Source organism: Neoarius graeffei, chromosome 24, assembly GCF_027579695.1.
Source record: "Neoarius graeffei isolate fNeoGra1 chromosome 24, fNeoGra1.pri, whole genome shotgun sequence".
Lineage (NCBI taxonomy): Eukaryota > Metazoa > Chordata > Actinopteri > Siluriformes > Ariidae > Neoarius > Neoarius graeffei.
In genome coordinates, this window is record NC_083592.1 from 1,644,947 (window position 1) to 1,655,406 (window position 10,460).

A 10,460-nucleotide genomic window follows, 5' to 3' on the forward strand; every position below is an offset into this window, starting at 1 on the left:
CTTGCCTGCATTCAAAACTTGAGAGCCCTGATGGTGATTATAATCTGTGGTTCAAAAGCCTGATGGCCTGGGGGTAAAAACTGTTTGTCAGTCTAGTAGTCCTTGCTTTCACACTCCTGTAGCGTCTGCCAGATGGTAGGAGCGTGAATAGTCTGTGTTGTGGGTGTGTTTGGTCCCTGATGATGCTCTGTGCCCTTTTTGTGACCCGGGTGTTGTAAATGTCCTGTAGTGGGGGGAGGACAGCTCCACAGATGAACTGTGCCATTTTAATGACACGCTGGAGAGCCTTTCTGTCCTGAGTTGTGCAGTTCCCGTACCACACAGTGATGGAATTTGTCAGGACGCTCTCCACTGTGCACCTGTAGAAGTTGCTGAGGAGAATATTGTGGTGTTAATATTTAATCAGGCAAGGTGGTGTCATGTTCTTGCAAACAAGGAACACATTACATAACAAGCCTTCTAGAGGCACTGATGACGAGAAGTAATCTGGTTTTGATTATATATCACATTACTATGTAGAGGGCGGCACGGTGGTGTAGTGGTTAGCGCTGTCACCTCACAGCAAGAAGGTCCTGGGTTCGAGCCCCGGGGCCGGCGAGGGCCTTTCTGTGTGGAGTTTGCATGTTCTCCCCGTGTCCGCGTGGGTTTCCTCCGGGTGCTCCGGTTTCCCCCACAGTCCAAAGACATGCAGGTTAGGTTAACTGGTGACTCTAAATTGAGCGTAGGTGTGAATGTGAGTGTGAATGGTTGTCTGTGTCTATGTGTCAGCCCTGTGATGACCTGGCGACTTGTCCAGGGTGAACCCCGCCTTTCACCCGTAGTCAGCTGGGATAGGCTCCAGCTCGCCTGCGACCCTGTAGAAGGATAAAGCGGCTAGAGATAATGAGATGAGATGAGATTACTATGTAGAAATATTTCTGTTTTTTACTCTTTTTTTTTCTTTATCTCATAGCCACAATCTGTTTTGTATTACACCAACATTTTAATGATGCATCAGAGAAGACAAGTAGCGCCGTAGCTTTAGGGAGTTTATCAACCTGAAAATTGCAACGAAGCAAAGGTTCTATGCCACCGACTTTCTGGAAAATAAGATTTGGCAAAAGGTACCATAACTTGTTTTTGTTTTTTATATAATCTTTAATCCAGCTCACTTTGAAAATTGTATTGGATGAATGAAAGTCTAGAGCATTTAACCCTCCCTGATCACACGGGCTACCTAGAACTTGTTTGTTTAAATAATGAGGTTTATTCCTCCAAATAAAATTGAATGAAGTAGCGTCTGTTTCTTTAATAATAGATTTTGGGATGTCAAGAACTCTAGCGGGGTAAACTCAACGAGATAAACCTTCTGTTTTAGAAAGTAAAATGCAGCCTTTGATAGAAAGGTCACACATTAACCATAGGTTAAATCTTCTTTTGATTTTAGGGATCAGGGGGTTAAAGTTACATTTCACTCCTTCTGACTGATCTTTGCAAATGTCAATACCCAGGTAAGTCACTTTGTCTGACACTGGAATACCTTCAAGTTCAGTTAGACGTCATCTTTTATAGGGAAGAGAACACATTTTTTGAGATTTAAATGCAAGCCTGATATATTTGAAAATTCCTTGATACATTCAATTACCTTTTTTGACCTGCATTTCATCTTTGAGGAAGATAGCTGTGTCATCAGCTAACTGACAGCATTTTATTTCTCTTCCTGAAATGCTGATACCCTGAAAGGAGTCATTAAATAAATGCAGAGCCAAAATTTGCATAACTAAAATGAACAATACTGGTGCTGCAGGGTCTCCCTGCTTTATTCCTCTAGATATGTGAAATCTGTGAGTGGTACCTCCTGGAAGTTTCACTGAACTATTACAATCACTATATAAAGTTTTTATTGCCCTTTTAAAGAAAGGGCCGAACCCATAAAAAGTCCAGAACATCAAATAAGACATTGTTAGTGTCAAAAGCCTTATATATGTCGATAAATAAGATGAAAATTATTGCCGGTTAGAAATTCTCTATAGTCAATTATATCTAAAATTAGTCTAATGTTGTTGCTGATAAGTCTTCCTTGCATAAATCCTGACTGGCCTTCATCTATAATTGAGGGCAGACACACCTTGAGACGTTGTGAGAAAATATGTGCAAATAATTTAGCATCATTGTTTATTAAAGTAATAGGTCTCCAATTTTCAATTAGTAAATGATCTTTATTAGCTTTAGCTATCAAGGTAATTAGCCCTTGACACAAGGAAGGAGGGAGTTTACCAAGATCTAGAGCTTCTTTGAACACACACACACACACACACACACACACACCTACCTCATTATCTGTAGCCGCTTTATCCTGTTCTACAGGGTCGCAGGCAAGCTGGATCCTATCCCAGCTGACTACGGGCGAAAGGCGGGGTTCACCCTGGACAAGTCGCCAGGTCATCACAGGGCTGACACATAGACACAGACAACCATTCACACTCACATTCACACCTACGGTCAATTTAGAGTCACCAGTTAACCTAACCTGCATGTCTTTGGACTGTGGGGGAAACCGGAGCACCCAGAGGAAACCCACGCGGACACGGGGAGAACATGCAAACTCCGCACAGAAAGGCCCTCGCCGGCCACGGAGCTCGAACCCAGACCTTCTTGCTGTGAGGCGACAGCGCTAACCACTACACCACCGTGCCGCCCGTTTTTTAGCCGACTAATATATTTTTTAACTTCATCTAAGGACATATTCTGATCACATAGACTTTTTTGTGTTCGGTCAATCTGCCTTACATTATTCTTTAAAGAGGACAAAAAAGGGAGTGTATCATAAATTACATCTGGCTCAGTGTATAGTTTTCTATAAAATTCTTCCACAAAGTTGGATAAATTGATTAATTTTTAGTTTATGTATGTTGTTAAAGCTGGCATTCCTTTTTTCTAAATTATGAAAGTATCTAGTGTTCTTTTCACCTTGCTCCAACCATTTACGTCTGGAGTGAACAAAGGCACCCTGTGCCATGCTCTCATATATATATATATATATATATATATATATATATATATATATATATATATACACACCATCTAATTGCAGTTGTAGACCAGATAGTTTATTGATGTCAACTCAGGACAGTGTGTCTTTTTCATAAATGGCTATTATGTCCTTAAGAGTTTTATCTTGTAGAGCTCTTTTTTCTCTAGCCATTTCCTTACCCCTTGAAATTGCAACGTTATGCATTTGGAATTTTGTATATTCCCAGTGTTTACCAAATATTTTTTCTTCTTGAGCTTTATTCCAATTTTCAGTAATGATTCCTATGGCTTTTTCTTTGAAGATAGGATCTTTTAAGAGTGTATTGTTTAATTTCCACAAGTTTAACTTGCGTTTATTTGGAGAACTTTCCATCAGTAAAGCAAGAGAGATAACTTTGTGATCAGAGAGAACTGAGGGGTCAATTTTTGTTTCCTTCACCTTGTCTAATAGCTCATTAGAAACAAGCCAGAAATCGATCCTAGACCTTCTAGACAGGTCTTTTGTTATTCCAAGTGAACTGGATTTGTCGAGGGTTTTTAGTTCTCCATGTATCACAGCAATTTAAATGCAAACATAAATTTCTAAATTCACCATAAGATCCTCCCATTGGTCTTGGGGGGGAAACAATCTACAAGAGGATCACTTATAGAGTTCCAATCCCCTCCCAAGATAAGTTTAGCATTCACAAAGGTATTTGTCAGTGCATGAATTTGCTCCTCAAACTGTTCAAACAGGGTTTTGTTTCTTACACTACTGTTATAACCATAAATGTTACCTAAAATAAAAATGTCATTCAAAAACTCCATGACTAGAATTAACTATCTTCCAGAGTTGTCAGATATACTCTTGCATTCTCTCCCTTGAAAAGAGCCCTTTAAAATTGCCACCCCAGCTGAATTACTATTTCCATAAAACATCCAGATGTCATCCCCCCTATTGATTTTTCCAAAATTGAAAGTCTGAAAGCATGGGTTTCCTGAAGAAAATAAGTCAGCCTTAAGATTTTTGCAAAATAAAAAAATAGCCTTCCTCTTAATTTGCTCACGAATACCCCTAACATTAAGTGAACATAAGTAAAGTGCCGTGTTGAGCGCTATAACAGGAACCTGTCAAAAAAACTTGAGCTTTTAGAACCAGTATAGATGAGCTTCACCTTTGGAAAAACTGTTATGAACCATAAAAACATCTGCATTTGCATTATTCTGCCTCAGAAAATATCAGTACCAGTAACAAAAAGAATAAGTCAATCTACAGACTGCCAAGCCAAAGATTCTCGATAGAAAAATGTATCCTAGAGAAAGAAAAAATATATGTATTAAAGAGGAAAAATAATGTTTTGTTTTCATTTCCATTCATAGTTCTTATGAGAGCAAATGCTGAACTTCAGTGCAATCGATTGATAGACAACAATCAACAATCAAGACAAAAAGTAAACCTTGATAGTCAGCCTTGATTAGGGTGCATCAGTTGCCCCCTAAAAATGAAAAGTTCCTCCGATCATGGTGCATTTTTGTTTTTATGTTCCTTTTGGTAAGAAAACACACTGGGTGAAATATTTTGACAAACTTCAAAAGTTTAATGGTGGCACCAGGAGCTCAAAGTTATGGAAAAAGCTGCTATTTTTATGACAAAATTTCAATCACTTTTCATGAAACATTATGGCACCTTATAGAGTATACCAAATATCTTAGATACACATTTTTAGTACATATTCTAAATATATTATCAAGCACAGTTTGAGTTTTAGCTGTTCATTGAATCATTGTTCAACTACTTTTAAACAATACAAATGTATTATGAATCACATTAATGCTTCTCAATCCCTTGCAAAGGTTCTTAACATGATCTCTGGCTCACAAGAAATCAATAAATGGAGTCCAACATTGTGATTCAAACCTTACGCGAAAACATAAAATAAGCGTTTTTTTTTAGCAAAAAATGAACGTCATGGTGCCACCATTAGACTTTTGAATATGGTCAAAAAAATTTTACAGGATGTCTTTATTGGTGAAAAGGAACACCCAAACAAAAATGCATCAGATTTTATGAAAGTGAGGGCAACTGATGCACCCTAGCCTTGATAGTAGGCCTTTGCTAGCCGAACCTACATACATTAAGGAGGCAGAGGCTACGTTAAAAAGCCAATTCATTCACAGGCTCTGATCTCTATGCCGTTGATACTGGCTTTCGCACCAACGTAGAAGGCTTTTTTCCCTTGTTTACGAGCCTCAGCGATCTGAGGCCATAGCATGTTGCGCGCCTCCTTATCCTTAGAAGTAAGGTCTTCTCCAAACTTGAGCTTGTTATCCTTGAGGTAGCCAGAATACTTTGCGCATTTCCACACCAATTCCCACGTAGATCTCGACGTGAAATGAGTGATGACTGGGCGCGTTTTCCCCTTTTCCTTTATGCCAATTCTGTGGGATACGTCCACGTGAAATCGTAGATCCTCGCTGCTGTTGCTTGGTATGATGGCTTTACAAATGTCAATCACACATTCCTTCACCACTTCTCCCTCCTTTTCCTCAAGTCCATATAATCTTAAGTTCCATCTACAATGATAGCGTTCTACCGGTATCTCATTAACTTTGTCTTCCACCTCTGTAAGCTTTCCCTGATGCTTCTCACTAACTTGCTTTAATGATGTCATGTCAGCTTTAACGATCTGAACCTCTCTTGCAAGAAATTCCGTCGAATCTTTCAGAGACTCAATCGAATCCGCATTTTTCTTTATCAAACAGGCTAAAGAGTCTGCGTTTTCTTTCATTTTTCCGCTACCAACCTCACAATGTTGTCTTGCAGTTCGGAGAGAGTTGGCTCCATCTTTCCCTTTTTCATGGCGGGAGTGGAAGGAGCCGATTCGGGGAGTAAAATGACTTCGGCTTGGGCGTATGCATGCCCATTTATTGCAGATATGTCCATATTGTTTCCTGAATCTTGCACTAATGATGTAAATGAAAGAGTTCTGTTGGCCTTGCCTTGCTCTCTTGACCATTTGTCTCCCATGGCGGATGGGTTATGGGCGAATGAAATCTCGTCTCGTCTCGTTTTCTTCCGCTTTATCCGGGACCGGGTCGCAGAGGCAGCAGTCTAAGCATGGAAGCCCAAACTCCCTTTCCCCAGACACCTCGGCCAGCTCCTCGGGAAGAACACCGAGGCGTTCCCAGGCCAGCCGAGAGACATAGTCCCTCCAGCGTGTCCTGGGTCTTCCCCGGGGCCTCCTCCCGGGGGGACATGCCTGGAACACCTCCCCAGGGAGGCGTCCAGGAGGCATCCGAAAAAGATGCCCGAGCCACCTCAGCTGATTCCTCTCGATGTGGAGGAGCATCGGCTCTACTCCGAGCTCCTCCCGAGTGACTGTGCTTCTCACCCTATCTCTAAGGGAGCGCCCAGCCACCCTGCGAAGGAAACTCATTTCGGCCGCTTGTATCCGCAATCTTGTTCTTTCGGTCACATGTCCCAACAGCTAGCTGCTGTGTCCGGGAATCAGGTCGTTGAGGCCCCTGCCTTCGACTGCCACCCAATCCACACTGCACCAGTCCCCTACTGCTACCTCTGTGGGTGGTGAACCCACAGGAGGTCGGGCCCACGTCACCTCTTCGGGCTGAGCCCGGCCGGGCCCCATGGGCAAAGGCCCGGCCACCAAGCGCTCGCATACGAGCCCCAACCCTGGGCCTGGCTCCAGGGTGGGGCCCCGGCTGTGCCATACCGGGAGACGTCACGGTCCTCGATTTTTTCTCCATAAGGGTTTCGGTGAACTGCTCTTGGTCTGGCCTGTCACCTAGGACCTGTCTGCTTTGGGAAACCCTAACAGGGGCATAATGCCCCCGAAAACATAGCTCCTAGGATCATTCAAGCACACAAACCCCTCCACCACAATAAGGTGGCAGTTCTAGGAGGGGCGAACGAAATCAGTGTTAGATAATATTAAGAGTTAGTTTCAAGGAAAGTCTTCGTAAGAGTCCAAAGTTCAAAAACAGAAGATGGGTCTGTCAATTTAGTAAGTTCACATGTAATAATTGTAAAGTTTAAGGCAAAATAATCCTCTACAACCGGCTAAGCATGCGTTCTCTCGACTGTCTCGGCCGCCATCTGTGCTCCCTCACTGTCTGACTCTTCAAGGTGGCTGCACTCTGTATAAACTCCAGGGAGCTCGTTGACTCATCAGAGTGACATCATCTGGCCGCCATCTTACCACTCCCATCTCCAAACGGAACTGTTTAAACCAGGGGTCACCAAACTTTTTTCTCTGGGGGCCACATTGTCGTTCCTGACTGTGATGGGGGGCCGGGGTCGGGTCAGCTATATAACATAGAATTGTATGACCCAGACAAATATGACCACCAGCAGTCCTCATTGTGTAGTAGAGATTACTAGCCTGGCACAGCCATCCCCACTACTATATCCCCACTACTATATCCACACTACTATATCCCCACTACTATATCCACACTACTATATCCCCACTACTATATCAACACTTGATTCCTGGCACATATTTATCTTTACTAGTGGTTTGCAAAAGTGGTAATCGAGTCTTCGCACTTTGTTTTAATTTGAAATACCACAGATATTCCATTTATTTATTTTCTAATAAAAATAACATCAAAGCTGTCAAGGTAAGAAACATCTGCCTAGTTGAGGTGATTGACACTGGCAAAGGTGAGTGGAAAATTATAAATTGTAGGTAGGCCTGTTGATATTATTAATAATAATTGTGTGCAGCACTTAATAAAGGTCAAATAAATAGGCCTATAAAATAAATACATTTAAAAAAAACAGTGAAATTATAATATGAGCAATAGATCAATAGATCACAGCAGTTGTGCTGTGTCCTGCACGTCATTGCTCTCATCCATGGCCAAAGCAAAAAACTCAAATTCTGACGCTTTCTCATTCAGCTGGTCATACACGTTGTCCCCCAAATCTTCGGTTTGCCTGGTCATAGTAGGTGCGGAGAGACTCGCCATGTTGAGCGCATCCTTCTTGTCGGGACACGCCTCCTCGGCCACAGCAAGCATGCATACTTTAACAAAGTCCCCATCAGTAAACGGCTTTCCATGGGTAGCTAGTAGGTGAGCTACCTTATAGCTAGCTTGGACAGCCGCCTGATTGATCTGGGTTTGGCGAAGGAATACATTCTGTTGTGCAGCCAGTCCGCATTTCATCCTCCGAATCCTGTCTTCTCTTGTTTTCTCTCTCAAGCTAGCATACTCTTTGTGGCGGGTTTTGTAGTGACGACGCAGATTATTTTCTTTGAAAACCAACACACTTTCTTTACATACAAGACAAACTGCACGGTCCTTACACTGAACGAAAAAATAATCGGTGGTCCACTGTTCTTTAAAAACTCTGCACTCTCTGTCAGCTTTTCGCTGACCGCTCGCCATTTTGCTGTCCTGAACACTGACAGTTCTCTGCGCGTGCGCTGCCTGTCACTGCTTGATCGCGAGCATATGATGAAAATTCAGAAAATATGAATAGTTCATTTTATAACTAAATATCAATTTTAATTGATAAAATCAACAAAATACAAGATGCAGACATGTTATTATTTGCCAAAAAGCAATTTAAAAAAAATAGGCTATGACCACTTTTGGGGATTGCCTCATAGGGCTGGTTCAAGTGGTGGGGGGCAGAGGGGCTGGGGGGCCGGTCAAAGGGGGGTGGCAGGCCGGAGTCAGCCCGCGGGCCATAGTTTGATGACCCCTGATCTACATGTTTGCCGTGCTCTGATTTTCTTTTATTGACCAGGAAAATAATCTGTACTTGCCAGTTATGTACGTAGACCTAACCTTTCATTCATTTGTTGTTCACCCAGGATTTTGCATGCAAACGAACGAAGATGACCATGGTCGTCAAAGGAAGTTTAGCCCCTGCTTATACAAATCCTGTCACCGAAAAAATGCGCCAGCAGCCGTTTAGCCTTATGATAGATGAGCGCAACGACAGAAACGGCACCAAGCGCTTGGTCATTCTGGCACACATTTTTAAAGATGTCTGTGTAAAAACCAGAACACTAGATTTACCAGAACTTGCTTCTGGTAAAGCTTCAGCGATATTTGAAGCTGTTGACGGCTTCATGAGGTAAGAATTTATTCTTTAAATTGTAAAACGGTGTGCCAGCTTGCTGAATCTGTATAGGGTGAATATCATTGGGGAGTGCCTTTTCAGGCCCAGGATTTCCATAAATTCAAATCTTAATTTCCCATTCTTTTTAGGTCCCATTAGAAATAATTGACATTCAACATTATGAAATTAGTATTTACTGAGCTCCTGCACATTTTTTAAATTAATTATGGGATATTAATTAGAGCATAAACCATATAATGTGTCCACCCTGTCATGGACATATGCAATTCTGTTAAAATGTGTTTTCATTAAAATAGTATCATAAAAATAGACTTTTCTGATGTCCCCTTTTCCTACTGAGGGTTATTAATTTCATTTTTTTAATTATGAATTAGGGCGGCACGGTGGTGTAGTGGTTAGCGCTGTCGCCTCACAGCAAGAAGGTCCTGGGTTCAAGCCCCGGGGCCGGCAAGGGCCTTTCTGTGTGGAGTTTGCATGTTCTCCCCGTGTCCGCGTGGGTTTCCTCCGGGTGCTCCGGTTTCCCCCACAGTCCAAAGACATGCAGGTTAGGTTAACTGGTGACTCTAAATTGAGCGTAGGTGTGAATGTGAGTGTGAATGGTTGTCTGTGTCTATGTGTCAGCCCTGTGATGACCTGGCGACTTGTCCAGGGTGAACCCCGCCTTTCGCCCGTAGTCAGCTGGGATAGGCTCCAGCTTGCCTGCGACCCTGTAGAAGGATAAAGCGGCTAGAGATAATGTGTGTGTGTGTGTGTGTGTGTGTAATTATGAATTAATAAAACTCTGTGCAAACTGTCAATTTTAAAGGAACTCTTACCATCCGCAGATATGTTTGCGTCAATTTTGATAAAACGGTGATATTTGGATGGAATTCTTACGTCCATGTTATTGCCCTGAACTTAACTACAGAACACATTTGATTAAATATACAATATTTAACAGGATAAACTAATTATAATCTAAAAATATCAATATGACAGGGTGGACATTTTTAGCTATTAGTTAGCATTTCAGGTAACTACACTCTGTCCTTAGCTAACTAGCTAGTATGTCCTTGAAGAGAATTTTATGTACATAAACCTGCATATTTTGTAAATAATAAACATTTAACACATCCTTCAATATTATGCTGATAGGGTGGACATGGTAAGCTTAGTTAGGTGAAGAAAACACACTTAAACCAACAACAAAGATCAACACAGAGGTCATCAGACACACTCACCTCAGCAGTTAAATGTCGCCACTGAGTAGAGAAAAAAATGTTGTTGTGATGTCACTGCAGTAGAGGACCTCTTCTTATAGGGACAGATTTCTCAATACGACAGGGTGGACAATTGTTTCGGGGACATCTAAAAT